The following is a 19,610-nucleotide window of genomic DNA, read 5'->3' on the forward strand; positions in this document are numbered from 1 at the left end:
GACTCGGATGAAATGAAATGAAATGAAAATGAAATGAAAAATTACATTTCTATAGCGCATAACTACCCGGAGGCCTCGCAGCGCTTAATGAGACTGATGAGACTGAACTGTCTTTTATTGAACAGTATGCCACTTGTGACATACCTAATAGTACAACTGATAAGGACTTAAGAGGAAAGGTGTTACGTTTTCAAAGTCATCGTTGTGGAAAATATTGTCGGGGAAAATTCAAATCAAAGAGTAAATTCTACACCAAATGTCGTTTTGGATTTGCACGACCGGTACTTTCAAAAGGAAGAGTCAACAATTTGATGTCATGTTTGCGACATAATATCAGAAGAAGGTCACCTAAAAATACGTACAATTTAAGAAGAGGTGAAGAATCCAAATATATAAATGACTATAACCCAGTCATTTTGTCCATGTGGAATGCTAACATTGAAATACAATATGTTGCAGACAACTCCATTGCTGTGGCTCGATATGTAACGTCTTACATCACGAAATCTGAAAAGACGGAACTGAAGGAGATGTGGGAAGACATTTCTCATGAAAAGAGCCTAAGCAAGAAATTGTATACGTACAGTTTGAAGATGTTGTCTCATCGAGAAATTGAAGCAAATGAATGTTGTGATTGGTTATCATCAGCAAGTCTTTATGCAAAATCAAGGACTATTCTCTGGGTGAGTTTGGGTCTTGCAGAAACACGAAACCGTGTTCGGAAACCTGTGCAAGAAATTGAATATTTAGCCCAGAAAGAACAGTACAGACATTCTGAAAACAAATATGTTGGATACATACTATCCAAATAGAAGTACTCTGCTTGAAAACATTTGTCTGTATGAAATACTTCAAAACTACACTTTTTAAAGGAATATTACAGAGAATATTGATAAAGGTGTACACGCTGTAATTGGACATGAAGGATGTCTGGTGAAACAAAGAAAAGGACACTTGATTAATCATCGGAAACTGAGTTGTGATACACCTGACAAAAGAGAATTTTACTATTTTGCTCTTTTGCAACTCTTTAAACCATGGCGTAGAGAAGAGGAACTACTTGGTGACTTTGATAGTTATGAAGATTCATTCAACGCATCTAAAAGTAGTATCGAATGTCCTGTTTTTAGTAATTATCTCCAAATGTTGAATGATGAAATAGAGCAAGAAGCGACAATTGCAGCGGAGATTGCTAGAGATAGTTCACAAGGTAGTCAAAGTTCGGCTTCATTAAGTCAAGATCCACTGGGACAACCAATTATCCAAAATGAAGCAGCCACCTCCATGGATGAGGTGGAAAGAGCAATGCAGCAAGGTCGAGAGGAAGTAATCAACTTAAAAGAATTAAAGAAGCAATTTAATGTTGAGCAAATATATGATGAAGTGACAGAGCACATTGAGCATGGCTTTCGTCATGAGAGAAAAGATTGCTCATGTATGTCATTTGAACCTAATCAACTATATGTAAGTGGAGAAGCTGGAACTGGTAGAAGTTTCCTAATTAAAGGAATTACTACATATCTACAGCAAAGAACTCAGTCAACACTGTTGTGTGTTCTTACTGCTCCAACTGGATTGGCAGCACATAATATTAAAGGTATTACTTTACATCGTTTACTGATGCTGCCAGTTGAACATGAAAATAAATTACAATATCACAAGCTATCTGGAGAAGCTTGTTTTGAAGTTTCTAGAGTCCTTAAAAAAGGAAACTTCTTATTATTGATGAGGTAAGCATGGTATCCAATTTAATGCTTGCTTTTGTGCATTTAAGAATGCAATAGATACTTAAGACAGAGTATGATGTGTTATTTGGAGGTAAACATGTCATAGTTTTTGGAGATCTATTGCAGCTAACTCCTGTGAAAGGACAACCTGTATTTGAAACTGTTACGCATGAGGAGACCAGAAAGTGCCTGGGCAGTTTTGGAAATGTTAATATATGGTCACATTTTAAATATACTGAACTGATTCAAAATATGGGACAGGCAAAGGATACTAAATATGGAAATATTCTTCAAAATATAAGGATTGGAAAACTAACTGAAGATGCGAAAGACACTCTACGAACACGATTACTTTCCAAGCTGTTTCCTAATGAAGATAATGTACCTGAGAAAATATATAGTAAAGAGGTAGCAGATAAGTCAGTGATATGCTTGATGCCAACTCTCAAAGAATTTTCAGTTTTTAATGAGAAAATGTTGAATTTAGAAAATCAAGAAATTAAGAAACTGGAAGCTAAAGATAGAATAGAGCATGAAGGTAGTACTATTGTTTTGTCTGAAAAGTTGAAGTTAAAATTGGATTCTCTTCAAAAAACTATATCTAAAACTGCTGGTTTAGAGAAAAATCTGTATGTATGTTTAAATTGTCGGATAATTTTAAGGAGAAATGTACATGTAGAAAGAGGATTGGTAAATGGAGCAATGGGTAATGTTGTTGGTTTTGTCAATTACACAAATAGAGATGAGATTGAATTTTTAGGAATAGAATTTGATGGAATTGAGGAAGTTCAACAAATTAGTCGCTGTTCAACTCGTTTTTTGCTTGTGAAAGACTTATATGTCCGTCGGAAGCAATTTCCAATTTGTTTGGCATATGCAGTGACTATTCACAAATCTCAAGGTTTAAGTGTAGATTGTGCTTTGGTAAATATTGGAAGCACTGTATTCAAAGAGGGTATGGCGTATGTTGCTTTATCGCGAGTTGGAACTTTATGTGGACTTTATCTAATTGATTATGATGAGACGAAGATTAGTGCAGATTTAAATTGTGTGAAGGAGTATAATAGGTTAAGAAGAGAATATGCTCCAAGTTTACCTCAATATCCTTTAATTGAAAGGCGTATGGTTGGTCAGAAAAGGAGAAATGAGGAAAACTGTGCTGAAGTAGTCGAGAAACGAAGAAAAAAAGATGTAGCTGTTGTTGGTAGGCGTCAGAAAAAGCTTAGTATTGAAGAGATTGTTGGATTTAAGTTTGAAAACAGGGCTGGTGTCAACTGCTATGCAAATGTAGTAGTTAATGTTGTTTTTTTTTCTAAAGAATGTTAAGCAACAGATTGTAGAAAATCAGGAGCAAACATTTTGCTATTCATTAAATTCTGTATTTGAAAAATGTAGTAGTGGTGATAGTGAAGTAGCAAGTGTTTCAGAACTAAGGAATGTTTTAGACATATGTGCAGAACTAAATCAATTTTCTCAGAATATTCAGCAAGATTGTCAGGAATTTATTATGTATATGTTTACAGTTTTAGAAGATGAAGGTGTAGATATTGATAGTCTTTTGGGCCTTTCTAATAAACGGGAACATAAGTGTGATAATTGTTTATTTTCAAGTATTACTGATATACACAGTGAAAGATTTATATATTTAACATTACCAGACTGTAAAGAAGTGTCTTTTAATAAACTAGTTAAAGATGCGCATCAGAAAATGGTCTGTTCTCAATGTAAGTCTGAAATGTTATCAACTTTATTTATCCACAGATATGGACAATATGTAATTTTAATGTTTCAACGGTGCAGAGCTGATGGGAGTAAATTGTCAACTTTAATTAAAAATGTTGTGGCTTCTCAAGTATCTATTTCTAGAAGAACATTTGTAACTGTAGCCATTATTTTTCATGAAGGGCCTTCAACATCATCAGGACATTATACAGCTTATTTGAAGGGTGCAAGCGGCTGGACGCTTTGCAATGATAGTCAATTGACTTTTAAGAAACGTTTGCCTTTTGCCTTAACTAACTCCTATCTGCTATTTTTGGAACCCAAATTTCAGTAGAATGACTTGCGGAAGGAAGATTAATACTGTAAAGATATGGAACTTTGTTGTTTACAAATATCATGTGACTGAGGGTGTACAAATCTAGAAATGAAATTTGTATTTGGCATAGTGATAACATCAGGTACAAGTTTACTTAATGTTTGATGGTATAGAACATGTTACAAATTTTAACTGTAAAGATTCAGAAAAGAATAGATAAGACTAAGATTAAGAACTTTCAGAAAAAAACTACTTAACTCATAGTATTTGGCACGTGGAAAAATATGAGACAACAAAATGAGTACTTCAGATAATTATTTTAGAACATATATGGACGCAAGTTTTTGTAGAGGTATTTAAAAGATAATGAGTTAACTTATACAATTTGGCCACGCGGAAAGGTATGAGAGAAGAAAATGTGTACTTAAGATAGATTTTTATAGAAGATACTTGCACGGGGCTTTGTGGAGATATATTTAAAAATAGGTCGTATAGTTTAATTAGTTTGTAACTGTGGAAGATGTAGTGTGCTTACTCAAGAAATTGCGAATTTGAGAAAAACATTTAAGACATGTTTTTTTCAGGTATTTATCTTATGTATGGAGATTTTGTATGGGTTTTTTAAACACAATCATTTTGATTGTGTTTTTTTTCCCCGCTGTTATATGATGATTAATATTGAAATCACTGTTTATAGTGAAAATCAATGTATTCTGAGGACAGCCAAAATAAAACATTTAATATGTTGTTTAAGTTATTTTGTTACATTGAATTTAGAAATATGTATTATAACAGATTTTTTTACTGTCTTCCACAGATATTACATTTATAAGGTAAGTACAACTAATAACACCCGAGAGTTTTTTTGCCTCTCTCTTATTCTTATTGTTTTGATCTCCTTCCTTTCTCAGTACTTTTTAGTCACACTTATTCCGTTTAACTCATTCATATTTTGTGTTGTTTAATTTTTTCCCTATTTCTATAACATCTTTTCTGTCACTATCTTATTCAGTCTATCTATCTCTTCAGTTTTTTACTACTGTTGTCTCATGGTGACTCACCTTTATTGACCTTGCATCACCTTTGTTCTAGAATCTTAATTTGTTTCTCTTACTCTATCTAATATTTGTTTCCTTACTTTGCTTTCATTAATTATGCTCAATTCTTACACTTAAATGTAAAGGTCCTCACTTATGAAAGCCTTGCGCCACTGATGCACCAATTTTTGCCATGTTAAAAGTGTTGCATGGGTGGCGCAAGGCCTTCATAAATAAGGCCCATACTTTACTTCTCTTACCCTACTTTATTTCTATTTATATGTCTCTTGCAGTGCTTGTCTAGTTGTACTCCGTTTACTTTCTGTTACTCACCCTTTTTCACTCTGTTTTTCTTACTGTTTTTCCTTTATTTCATTTATCTCCTTAAGATATTCCTGTACTCTTACTGTGTTTCTGTAAGAGACTGTTTAGTTTGTGTACTATCACTGACACTCATTCTTTCAGTGCTAATATGTCTTTCTATTAATTAAGTTATTTATTGATTTATATAGTAGACTTTCTGTCTCTGTCTCTTTCTCTCTCCCTTGGTCTTTTTTTCTTTTACTTTCTGTTTCATTGACTCGTACTTGTTTTTCTTTTATGAAATGTACATTATGATCTTATTTTTACTTTTCTTCCACAGATACTACGTTTTTAAAAGAAATTTACTTTACTTTTTTACTATTTTTTAGGTAAGTATAAAAAATAAAGAAACTTTTACATCGCTGTGTCATTTCTTTGTCTATCCTGGTTATAGCAATGTCATGTTTAATATACGCACTTCCACATAGGATTGGGTGCATTGTTATAAGGCATTCTTTAAAAGTGATTTAATGAAATGAGCGACATTTCACTGAGTGAGTTCAGCAACACTGATATATGAAAATATTGGTGGTAAATGATATTAATTGTTACATGGTGTTCTTTCCAGGACTTTAAGTCCTTTGCTGCAGTGGCAATTCTGCCTCAGCGTTAGGGGGGCGGGGGGGCTGAGTGGTACTCGCATGCTCATGATGGAGCCACTCCTTCACGAGCCACAGTTGAGGTGTGTTCATGATAGAGCGGTTCCGTCATGGCTCCGCTTAGTCAATAGAACGTGTCATGGAGGCGCAAAATCAGTGCTGCGCAAGCACAGCGGCAAGGCCATGACAAAACCGGTCCGTCATGAGGACAGCTCAGGTGATGCTCGTGACGGAGCGGCTCTGTCATGAGCATGGGAGGAGTTAACAGGTGTTAAAAAAAACTGGGGGGTCTCTTCAAAGAGAGTGTTGGTTGTAATTTAGAGGGCACTTTAAAACACATAGGGGCAGATTTATGATGACCTTGTGTCTCTTTGCGCCACAATTTCGTCACTTTATTTAATACAATGACGGTGCAAATAATGCACCATATTTACAACGTTAGGGATCTAGGAGATATGTCACATTTTAAAGCCCTGTACCATAAGGAAGTGTTCCTCTGAAGGAATGCGTCTTGAAAGTGACTGAGTGTAATCCATGAGATTTCACTCAGTGACTTTCAGGCCCATGCTGTTTCAAAACTGTGCATGTGCTTGAAGCAGGCGTAGGTATTGACGCAGCATTGTGAATATAGTGCACTGGTGAGCCTTGCTGGAGCTGCATCACACTTGCGACGCAACTCTAGCAATGTATTACCTTTTCGGCACAGATGCGTAACGCATCTGTGCTGTTTTTGCACCATGGTGCGCCACATTATAAATGTGGCGCACCATGGGTGACGGAGCAGTAGCATACTGTGGTGCACATTAACTGGTGCATCTCTGGGTATGAACCAGTTAATATAAATCAGCCCCATAGGTTAAAAATCTGCGTTTAGTAGAGTGTTCGGCCTTTGTAGTGTTATGTTTTTTTTGTTATTCTATGTAGATATGTAATATTGCAAGTTTTTTGTCACAAAAAGAAGCCATGAGTATTGGCTTTGCGAATGATTGCAAGATTCTTAAAATTAAAAAGCAGCAACCATGGCATTGTTTAATATAGTATTGTAAATACTTATGTTTAAGAATGATGAGCGAGTAAAAAAAGGTTAACCTGATCTTTTAAACTTATTCACAGGCTTCTTTAAAGGAAGTGTTCTATGTGATTGTAGTGTGGGTGTTTCACTTTTTTATACCTAACAGAATGCATTCTGTATGCTGTAGCAGGAGGAGTACTACATACTTGAATATCCTTCAGTGCTTATTTTCATTTACTAAGTGGTAATCAGACCGACACAGAAGTCCAATGGGTGGGAGGGGCTGTTCCTGTGCTCCTGGAGCACTGCGAGGCCGCTGCAGCAGTGGGAGTGAGGCCTCTCAGAGGGGAGCAGCACAGCTGCTTTTGATGGCCACAATTACGGATAACAGGGTAGGGATGTCCGTGGAATTTATGGACGGATAGTCACTCTAGAGTGTGCGCGGCACCCCTGGCACCTCATTACGGCACACAGGGGAGCCGCGTTGCACAGTTTGAGAATCAGAGACTTAGGAGATAAACCTTCATAATAGCAAAGCCTCTAAGCGATAAAAATCGCTGGTGCTCGGCGTTAAAAATATCGCCGCTATTGGTGGAATTTTCCATGGTGTTAGTGCTTTAATATTCAAGCGGGCATGATGTACACCACGCGAATGTTTGCTACAAACAAAATCAAAGGCTGAACTAGACTGGATGGTCTGTGTCACCACATTTGGGCCTGACACAAACAAATTCAGACAAACCGTGTTAAAAAATTGGCACTTACTAGAAAACCTGGACTGTCCATTTCCCCGTCCTCTTTTCACGTATCGTAAGAACAGGAGCATCGGACAACATCTTGTCCGAGCCGAGATAGCATTACCCAAACCTAAGAGTGACCTATTGTCTCAATGGGGAATGAAACCCATTGAGGGACATCATAAATGTGGGACATGCGTGGCCTGTGGGACTACTGTGGAAGGGAAGGAATTCCAACATGGGAATATTAAGTGGAAACACTTAAGTTTCTCAAATTGTAAAACACAAAATGTTGTGTATGTAGTCATCTGCCCATGTAATAAGATTTACATAGGCAAGACAACACAACAAGTGAATATGTGCATAACGCAACATAAATCTAGAATCAAGAATAAAGTGCTTACAGCACCTATGGTGGAGCATTGCATTGAAAATAAACACACTGAGAATGACTTAAAGTGGTCAATTCTATATGTTCTGCAACAGTCTAGACCCATTGACCATGATAAACTTCTACTAAAAAAAGAGGCCTACCTTATACTTAAGTTTAATAGCGCACTCAGCGGGCTCAACTCGCTTTCTGAAATATCTAGAGGGTGAGCTTTATCTAATATAGTGCCTCCAAAAGAAAGGGTCGATGGTAATTGCGCGTATGTTTTCATATGTGGTTTAAATTCACCTTTTTTCACATCTAAATGATAGCCTTCTCTAGCGACCCCACTCTAAGATGGCCGCCAAGCAAGTAGCTATAAGTAGGTCCAAAACCATGTTACAACATGGCTGCCAAACTAAGTGAATGAGAGCTTTCTCTAGCGACCCCACTCTAAGATGGCCGCCAAGCAAGTAGCTATAAGTAGGTCCAAAACCATGTTACAACATGGCTGCCAAACTAAGTGAATGAGAGCTAGATGCCGAGTCACAGCTTGTTCAAGTAAGTCTAGAGCTAACATGGGTTTGATTTGCCACCAATATTGCAGTAGCCCCAGAAACCTAATAAAACGCTGTTATTTCCTCTAGGGAAAGCGAGCGCAAATAATAAGGACTGAGGAAAGCGGTGCCTACATGGTTAGAAAGCGTTTACCGCTGCAACCGATTAGAACACGAAGAGCCCAAGCGAGGAATCCCTCAGAGCAGGTATGCCGAGTAGAGCAACGAGTGCCATACTCTCTCCGTCTGTGCATAAAAAGAGCGTAAAATGTTATTCTCATTATTTTCAGGCTGTAATACAAGACTGAAAATTAACTCCCATTTGGTTGAAACGTAGGATCACGAGCATGATCCAGTAAGGTATGTTGATAACATATGTGCCCCATTCTGGTCTTAGAAAGTGAGCAAGAACAGGTCATGATACCTGCGTTTGTTTTTAGATCCCGAAAAGAAAAGAAACTCAGTCAGAACTAATACCCTACCCTTGACCGGCGGCTGCTGGTTCAACAGGTAATATGAGGAATCTGAGTTAAATGTAGTTGGAAGCTAAACAACTGTCGGAAATGTAGCTAAAACAAGTTTTATTTTATACACTTGCAGATATCCCGTACTAAGACAGAGCCCTGATGAGAATCCGTAGAGTTGACATACCGGATTCGAAACGCGTTGGCGTAAAAAGATTAGCCATTTATTGGTTGAATGGACTGAATGAATTAATTTGAAGTCTATTTTTCCTTTTTTGAACTGCCTACATTCAACTGTAGTTCATTGATTTACATCAAGTTTATACTTTTGACTCTGGTCTTTATGGAATTACGGATGATTTTTTCTTCGTAGTATGAATATTTGAGTGTATATATATCAGAGCAATTCACTTTGTATAATACAACTATTTATGTGTATGTGTTTGTGTTGTAAATAATCGCAAATTGTAAATAATTGTATATAAGGTGTACAAAACGATAAGGTGTCCCTTTCATACATCAATACTTTAAAAAAAGACAAAAAACAAATAAATAATAAAAGGGTTTGAGTGATATACCCGCACGAACCAGGAAGTCTCTTATGGTTTGTTCCCTCAAAAATAGAGGATTTAAGTAAGTGTGTGGCTGGCAATCTGTGTACTTAGTTAATATCAATGGGAACACATATGTGATAGTAAATCCTGTAACAGCCTCGGTATTTAACATTATCGCGTGAAAACAAAAGTTGTTTTCACACAGTAATGTGTGCCTTGTAATTAGGGGACGGGTGGATTTAGTTTTATTTACTACACTCTTATGTTAACGATGTCGAATGTTTGATTAGAGGAGGCTTTAACAGTTTTGCGATAAACTTTTTCTCGCAACGCCTCTTTTTGCGATAGGGTGTTTTGCCCTCCAACCACATTTTGAATGTGCTTTGACCTACGCCCACTTTGCATGTCACTAACTTACTATACGCAACATATGCAAAGTGGTCTTACGGCAGGCGATGTAATGCCGTTTTCAAGAAGGTGCAGCAGAATATTTTCAAGGATAGGTAAAACATTAACGCCGCTTTTATCGGCAGAAAACTGCAGATATAGTGGCGATAACAGCGTTGATAATATGCTTTATGAATTGCAATCGAATCTAATGTTAGATGTAAAGACAAGTAACGTAGGTTTCGGTTGCAATTATTATTTAAATCAAACACTGGCTAAGGGCAGCCCTGCACCTGCAAGGAAACAGTGTGATGAAAAACAGTAACCCCACCCATAAAACATTAAAAACATTGTATGTAAAGTAGATATATTATTTAATACCCTAACAAAAATAAACTATGTAAAAAAAACACAAAACCTGACCGACCCCTCTACCTAACCCAAACGAATGTCTGCAAAGAAAAAGTCCAAACTAATTGTCCAATTGTCCGAAACCCCAACACCCAATTCCCACCCACCAAAAGAATAAATAAAAAAAGGGCAATGAACAGGGTCTTTATGTTCAGCGGAATCAATGCTGGAGGACACTTACTTGCTCCTCAAGGAGGGCGACACAGCGCTTCAAAGCACGGCAGTTGCAACCACAGTAGGGGGAGCACCAGTGATGCTAAAGGAGGGGCAGCGGCAGGCGACTGCCAGACGATGGCGCCGTACAACTGAAGGGCAGTGGCTGGAACCCGGGGCATTTGAGGAGGCTGCAGCTACTGCCGCCTCCTCCTCTTCCAGAACCACCTGCCAACGATATTCACGATGTCAGTGGCATGGTAGCACTATCAAGCACAGTTCATAACATTTGTTGTCTGTATGTATCCTTACACTTCCTTGGGCTTTAACATTTGTGGGAGTTTTTCAGGCATTCAACCAAACATGCATTTGATTCCTATCCCAGGTATCCTTCTCAGTCAGTCATAAATATTAAATCTCGCCCGTCCTTCTTCCTTACACCATTCTTTCCCTTTTTGTTCAGCCATCCATCAAGGTCATCTGATCTGACTTTTAGTCTTCTCCATAAAACTTTCACAGCTGAGTTGAAATCAGATAGAAGAGTCCATTGGTTACTCAACACTCGCTAATGACTTTACTAATGCCAATTAAAAGGTTTTTTCTCTCTTCAACCGTTCACAACAACTTCTGACTTAGTAAGTCTCAAAAGTACAGTATACAGTCCACCCTTGCAGTGAGTGTAATGTCAATAAGTAAGGATTAGGAATCTAACTTACCACCACCCGCCACTGCTGCTGGCTCACCCTCTGCATCTTCCCATACAACTTCGGCATCCTCTCCGTCACCAGTTGTGTCGGCTTTGCCGCTGGGCCCGGCAGTGGTGGTTGATAGTCACCTCGAAAAATCCTTACACATTTTTTAGGTGTCATATACACCTCCCCCTATTTTTTAGTAGCAATATTGAAAAATTAGTAAATAGTAATACAGCATCATCATCGGGTTTGATCGTATGCTTCCTCCACCCAAAGGTGAACTATTGGTTAGTACATTAGTGATTAGTGATGAAAATGTAAGTGAGAAGTCAATTAGGTTTTCCGGGTTCTGAGAGGAAGAGCAAGCACAAGTCGTGTACCACCTGCGCAAGAGCAGGTACAGCCTTCTGAGTACGCCCGAGGAAGTTTTAAATGAACACAAATAAGGTACTAATTGAACTTCATATAATCAGGGGCAAAAATCCAGTGAATTACCCCACAATAGAGCATTGCCATTATATTTTTCACTATAGATTCTAGGTCCTTGAGAAATCTAACTTGACCCCTTCAGGGCTGTTTGTGGCTGAAACATGTCGACCTTTTTATGGACATTACACAGTGCGGAAGCCCCATAACTTAACTTCCTATGTAAGCCCACATTTTTAACCAGCCTTGTTTTCCGGACCCAATAAAAATGTGTTATGTCTGGTCATTCAAGCTTTTTGTTAAGTACATCTCACTTACATTTTCATCACTAATCACTACTGTACTAACCAGTGGTTCACCTCCGGGTGGAGTAAGCATACGAGCAAACAGGGTGATGATGCTGTCACGTTGCTAATAATAAGGCGAAAAACCAAGATACACTGCCATTCGAGCCTTGGTACGTGAATGAGGGTTTTTTTATCAGTATCCAAAAGGAATAGCAGATAAACCCTGGTTACTCAGGACAAGTGATCCCTTCCCCCATTGATTTTTTGATATTAAGATTAAGGAAGCTGAATGAATCATGGACTCTTCCTTCTCCACATTTTGATATAATGCAGTAAATAGTAATACATACATATACAACATACATCACTAGTAAAAATCAGGTATTAGTAGAGTAGACACTAGTAGTTATATGGTTCCTAGGTCATTCTAGTCTTTGCTTAGTTAGCCCGAGCCATGTAACCATTTGACCTTTGTGGCTTTTCTTTTTGCACACGTTACCTAGCAACTTGTTGTATAAGATGACTTTGAGCCCACATGACCTCATACTGCTACTGTCTAAGCCGCTGCGTACAAGGTCAACCAAAACAAGCCACTTTTTTATGGAGTTCAGGTGTTAGTCCACATTGCTTATCCATAAAAATACTACACTTTTTGGCATGACTGAGAAATGCTTGCAATATACTAACGTGCACCATTTTTCTCATAACAGAGGGAAGAGTCCCTTCTACGAACAAGAGATTCGCAGAGCTTATGATGTAACCAGAGTACTATGTTCTTTCAAGGTGAGGGGACCCTAGAATTCGCTCAGAGATCTTCATTTATAATTTTGTATAAAATATATTCCTACCAAGGGGATGGTGGTGCTTCCACCACTGTTCAGTTATCATGATTTCCCATTTTTTTTGTTCGTTCTATGGACTTGAAGTTGTTGTAAGTGTAACTAAGTAAAACAATGTTTCTTGTTTTAATGTTATGCATTTTGCCGTTGGTGCTACATTTAAGAAAAACGTACAGAGCTTGTCAATTGAAAATAAAACTTTTGAACTTACATAGACTTGGTGGTATTTGGTGTGGACTTGCACGATTAAGCGAGAGAAAGGAAGGGTGTGTGCATTTGCATTGCTCCCATGACTGAGAGGTCAGGAGTGTTATGTTCTGGGTTGTCTACTCATTGTTGGGCAACTTGGGGGGTTTGGAGAGCTAATAGTTATGAGACACTACTATAACTAGTCGGGCAGGGGATTGTGGTGGGTTCTGATTGAGATGTGAGGAAGGTCCAACCTCCCATCACCAACATCCTATTTTCTTGTGCAAAATTCTGTACGTGCAAAATCCCTTCAGCAGTAGTAGTATGCCCTATCCTATCAAAATAGTAAAATCTGGTTGGGCAATTTATTGGTGGGAATTGTCGAAAAGCCTCAAGATTAATATGACTAGAAGTAGTACAGGAGGCCAACACAAAGGACTGGACTCAATGGCTAGAGCTACTAGTGAATATGAGTTTTATTTAAAACCTTTTAAATAAGGAGTGACCAACTAGGCAAGCTTAGCTATAGACAGACTAATAGTAGTAGTATAGATTGTCATCATAGCAGAGGCAGGTATAGGCAGTGATAACAAGAATTTAGAAACAGATAGTCCAGATCGAAGAATAATTGTTGGTAAAAAATAGCATTAGAAAACAGAAACAATTGTTTGAAAAAAATATGGTGCAGTAAAATGTAGGGATTAAAAAGTATTAATATTAAAAACAGGAAGACTTACTGGGGCCAGCAGAAGAGCCCTCGTCCTGGTCCTCTTGTCCCTGGTGTTCAAGTGCTCCCTCCGACTCTGACCCCCTTTTTCTTGCCCCTGGGTGCAGATCACGAAAGATATAAGAAAGAGACAAAAATTGATGATTGGTGTGAAACAAATCAAATATTTTTAAAGGACTGTCAAAAAAACATTTATGTAAACAACAATTGCAATTAAATTGACATATCTCATCTGGTCGACAAAAAGTATCGGGGATTCGTGGATCGACTAGTTATTATCTATTAACACTAATCCAGTGTTCCATTTTGATTTCAGTATACTAACTAAGCCTAAGTAGTACGTACCACCTGACCTAGCCCACCTCTTCCAGGCGCGCCAATTGTACATTAAGTATGCATTTCCACTTCTTTTAGTCCTCAAAAATGCATAAATGGAGGACACATGACTACATTTTTGCATACACCAAATTGTTGGTTGGTTGATGCTGATGTTCTCCTAGTGCTAAGCCTATTACCACTCACTGAACAAACTATAAAAGGTTCTACTAAGGACTGAGGTAAGCACTAGCAGCGCGTGACATAACAGAGGGGGTGTCACGCACACCGCTAAAAAATGACATACTCATACTAATAAGTAACTAAACCTAAGTATCAATCCACCCCTATCTCTTAGTGACAGGACAAAGGAAGGACTAAATTCACTCTAGCATTACCTAACTTAAGTTCTCTAAAATAAACTCTTACATAATAACGCTAAGCGAGCACAAACGCAAGTTTGCAAACAAGTAAGATTAGTAGCGCAGAGCACCTGTGTCATAACAATCACAGAAGAATTTTTAAAGTAATGTAAGCAGCAGCATTCTAGCTGGTTGGAAAAAAATATATAAGCAATATATAACACAGAGCAGAAGAACAGACACAAAGTAGTAATAATTAAATAGTTACTCACCAAGACCCGGAACCTCCACTCATAGCAGGTCCAGCAGGTCCTGCTCCCGGTCCAGGATATAGGACCACCGGTGCATCAGCTGGTTCTGTGTGCAACTGACACCAGAGCAGCGAAACATTGCCCGGTGCACCTTTCCCAACCGCTACCGACGCTCCCTGAGCCCGTACCCGGACCCAGGCCTGCCGCCTGCTGCCAGGGTTAAGGGGAGGTGGAGCTGCAATTAGAAAACCAGTGCGGCAAACTCCACCTCCCCAAATAAGGCCCATGCCTGCAGCCCTTGTGGGCGCCGCTTTCCTCAAGGAAGGTGGTCACGGCTTTGACTACGTTGAGCCCTAAGGCCCTTTAACATGGTTCTGGGGTTAGGCGGGGGGGGGGGTGGGAAAGAAAAGGTACAAATTTAAAAAGTAGGTAAAAGAAATGAAAAAAGTAGATAATAGAAAAAGAGTGAACAATGAGTTAATAAATACACAAAAAGTAGACAAAAACAAAAAATATAGAATCAGGAAAATAGTCTGAGAGATAATAAATAAAAAAGATTAAAAAAAAGTTTCCACAAACACACGATTGAAAAGATAGAGAGAGGATTGAAAAGCAGGCCCCAGAACCATAGCAATAGAGTGAAAAAAAAAGATGGGCGTGCCCATTGCGACTGCGTGGGCAAGTTCTTGTGATATTTTCCACCCAAGGACGCAGAAAGCATCGCTAACACCTAATAGCATTCCCGAACAGGAAATACTTGTTGCAAACGGACGAGAATATGCATTGAGCGACCTGGAACCGAAAATAGGCATCGCGAGCGGGCGGGACAAGTGAAAACAAGATGGCCGCGCCCATAAGCGACCGCATGGGCAAGTTGGCGACACATTTCCAACGCGATCACGCAAAAATATTGTGAACAGGCAGGACAAGCACTTCCACGTCTTCATTATATTTGCGCGTGTTTGCCGAGATTTTGGGCATTTTCGCAAAGATTTGCATAACGCGATTACGCAAATTCTACCCATCCCTATTAAAACCTTCTTGGTAGGAGGGTAGGATATTGTTCTATTCCATCTAGGTTGTATTCTTCGTAAGAAGAGCACAGGAAAAGACCTTTTGAGCACCATCGATGAGGGTAATAGACCTGTAGTTGGATGGTAGTGAGCAATCACCCTTCTTAAAAACGGGGATAACATTGGCGCACTTCCACAAGGGTGGAATAGGAACCCCTGCAGTAATTCCATTGCCCAGGGCACAGAAGTATGTATACCAATTGGCAATGTCATTTAGGAAGACATCACCAGTTATTCTGTCAGTCCCCCAGGCTTTATTCCAAACAACAGAGTTCATGCTTATTATGATTTCAGCTTGCAACAACAGCCTGAGGATCTTGGTACTGGTATGATTAATGAAAGGAGCTTCAGTAGCCAGATCCCCTGTTCCGGTACAAACTGTTGTGAAGTGTTTGTGCCAATATTGTTAGTAGGTGGCCTCGGTTCTTCCGCATCTCCCTTCGCAACTAAAAGCCAAAACTGTTGCGAGTATTTCCTCAGACAAGCATTGCTAATCTAAAGCCATTGTCTCTCTTCCCAGTCCCTATTGGCATTGGTCAAGGCTGACCTATAAGTTCTCCTTCCTTCTCTTAATTCCACCAGATTATTTGCCTAATAGCAATAGCCAGGTTTGATCTTAAGTTCCTACACTCTTGATTGAACCAGAAGGAGTGTGGACTGGCGGATTTATCCTTGCCTGGGGTTGTTGGGGTATACTAAAATAGGATGCTAAACAAATGTGTGTCAAGCTGTGATCTTAGTAAGCCCATCGTGCTGCTCGAGCAGGCAAAATACTCACTAGTACTGTCTATGAGGTTAGACTTCATATCTTTGAGTTTTGAAGTATCAGTAGCTACTCAGGCCCATTTGAGTCACCTATTATCATTAGATGGAAAAACCTCCCTTGTTGTAAGGGGCATACTTGAAACGCTACAATTTGTGGCCCATAGCGATGTCATGGTAAGCTCAAGTGGGTTGTGATGGCTATCGGAGGTGGTTCCGACCACCATGTCCATCACTTCAGGCCACAGTCAGATGTCTTTTTATTTTTAAAGTATTTTTATTTGCATTTTTTTCAAAACTCAACAGTACAGTCATGTAATTAGCAGTACTCAACCCCCTTCTCCCACGCCCACCCTTCCACAATCGGACTTCGCTGTTACAGTTCATACCGTGCTTGCTCAATGTCCACAAATTCGGTGTGCAGTACTCTCTTAGTGCCCCCTCCAATACCTTCCTGGAGGTGCTCACGTAGTCTTGTAACCTTATACTGAACTCACCCCTCTCACAGCCCCCCATCCAAACCATGATAATGGCGCCACCTGGTCCAGACCCTACGGAACTTCCTCTGGCACCCCCTCACAGTTAGATGTCTATCAGAATATAGTCGATACAGCTCATATTTAAAGTCCTATCATATGTATTCGCACCCCTCTTATCTAACTTGGTTCGACCTATTGCTACCCTAAGCCCATGCTCGATGTTGAGAGAATGAAGCTGTAGTGCTGTACATGTCCATTTTGTATTAGGTGGTAACTCAAGAGAGGGTTCGAGCCATAACTCATCCACCTTTTCACTATCTGTTATTTCCTGTGTATCTAGGGGTTCATAGGTGATATTAAAGCCTCCTGATAATATTAGTGGTGTCTGATGCTCCCTCACCTCAAGACAATCTTCTAAAGCTTAGAGAATGGGGGAGTTACAATCAGCCTTGAAGCCTCGGGCATAGACATCAAAAAGATCTAGTGTTAGGTTTGAAAATCCCATTCCTGCAATGCACATGTTTTATGCTATGTTAGGTTAGCAGTGTGTGGCTAAATAGACACCATTTCTATTCCTGTCAACCCACTGAGTTATCCCCATAATGTGCAGGCTTCAGTTAGAGAGTATGACTCCATTTTGTATTTCGTAATCCCTATTAGTCTGCTTAGACTGTGCCTGAAGTAGGCCTCATTACTCGTATTGCTTGCCTTGCAGAACACTGTATTTTATTTTTTTCTCTTCTGTTGAAGGCTGTCAAGGCTGTTTCTCGACTTACTAATGAATAGACCATTGTGCCCTTGCATACCTATCTGATTGTGTGGTTTTGCTCCCATGTTAGGAGACGCTGAGGCTCAGCACAGTAACCTTGAGTTGCAGATAGCATGTACCCACCTGGCAGGTGGTAGCTCATCCCTCTGTGCCCTCTTTGTTCATGTTCATCCCAGGCTGGTAACTTTCTACTGTGGGCGTGATTGGAGGCTCTTGGGAGGAATCATTATGTGTTGGGGGGTCAGACCCTCAGCTGGGATCTTAGAGTGCAGGTCAGATTGGACTCCCCTGCAGAGTATTGCTGATAAAAGTATGATTGTATTCTCTACTGTCTGACCGACTCTTCATTACTTGGGAAGGCATAGCAGGTAGTTGTAAATACCCCAGGTGGCTCCTAAGGGCCACTTCCTTCACTAGCCTTGTGCCGTCCCAAACCCTAATGTGAATGGCAAAATATATGACAGCTGTTGGTCTTAAGCTCTCGTGTGGTACAGGGCAGATCAATTTTAACCCAGATTAACAGCCCTCAGCCAGTCATCCTGGTCTACTGGAAACTGCTGGGCTACAGAACGACACATTCCATGGGATAAAAACAGGAGTAGTGGATCAGGTTTAATGCAAAATGCATATATCAAATTGCTCTATCTATTGGATCCAGTGAGCATGTGCCACCTTAGTCCCTACTCCAGCCACATTCCATTATAGTATGCAGAGTTTTGATTACAAACCTCTGGAGGCTATTCATGGAGACTGGTTCGCATCCATAGCAACGCCTGACCGCTTGGCTGGAGTGGTTTCTCGCAATGATAAGAACCCCTCATCGAGGGTGCCCAATAGTAATCTGCAATTGATCAGGAGTCCCTTGGCTATTATGCTTTGGTATTGATAGCATTGAGTCAATATGGAGCCTATCTTTGTTTTCTGGGTGGTCAGCCCTACTTAGATGTAAAGGTTTCATATTGGGTGGGCAGGATTTGCATGCCAGTCAATCATTGGTGGCCAAAGATTAATCTGAAACCAATAAGGTGCTGTGTCGATTGGTAGTTTGTAATTGAGATGTGGTAGAAAATCTGTATTTTAGTTGAATACCAGTAGGAGTAGGGGAACATGAACTTGCCTCTAGTGCTATTTGGTTGTGGGCTAGATCCCCATCTATTAGATGTAACTCAGTACAATCCATTGGGAACCTATGATCAGTTAACCTTTTAGCCCATAAAATGTCTTTCTTGATGATGGATCTACACCCCCTCACTTTACGGATCCAATGAAAATATTTGTTTATCAGGGAGTCTTTACCTTCATAATTCACAATTGATGGGATTTTGAGCACATTGGCCATATAGATAATCCTACCGGGACAGTGGACCTCATCTCGCCTATAGTTAGGGTATTTCCCACTGGCAGCTAATGTTCTGTCAAAGCTTTGCATTAATTTCAAAAAGTTCTTGCTGGGGATAATAGCAGGGGGCTCAGTGGGAATGGACATTAAGGGGACTATGCATTCACCGGAATTACTAAATTCTTGTGGGCGTTCAGCATTCGGCTTGGGATTCTGTTCTATAGGGGGACCTCTATCTAGCAGAAATTTGACCTGTCCATGAGAGTTAGGATTAGTGACTCGGGTGAAGTGACTTCAACCAGATCTGAAATAATTATAGCCATATCCTGTCCCATCATAACTGCCTCTACTGGGGTCCCCTTAGCCCTTCAGTTGATTATGCCTTCCTCTGTATGTACAAGGGTGAGCCTCTTAGGAGAGGGCCTACATTAGCTCAGTCTCTTCTCCCTACTCATTACAGGCCAGATGCTGTAGAGGGAGAAACCTGTTGGATAAAACAATGTTAGTGTCAATGTCGGTACCAGTACAAGCTATACTTGAGTCCGAAGCAGCAATAGAAATTGTGGAAACCCCTGCCTCAGCTATATCAGTGGTAACTGCATGTTCAATGGCATTATGGTGGCTTGGGTGGGATTTTTGGTGCTTGTGTGTTTCCTTTGGTGAAAATGGCAGGTATATGTTTCACAGGTGT

The sequence above is a fragment of the Lissotriton vulgaris genome, chromosome 1_1, assembly GCF_964263255.1.
Source record: "Lissotriton vulgaris chromosome 1_1, aLisVul1.2, whole genome shotgun sequence".
Classification (NCBI taxonomy): domain Eukaryota; kingdom Metazoa; phylum Chordata; class Amphibia; order Caudata; family Salamandridae; genus Lissotriton; species Lissotriton vulgaris.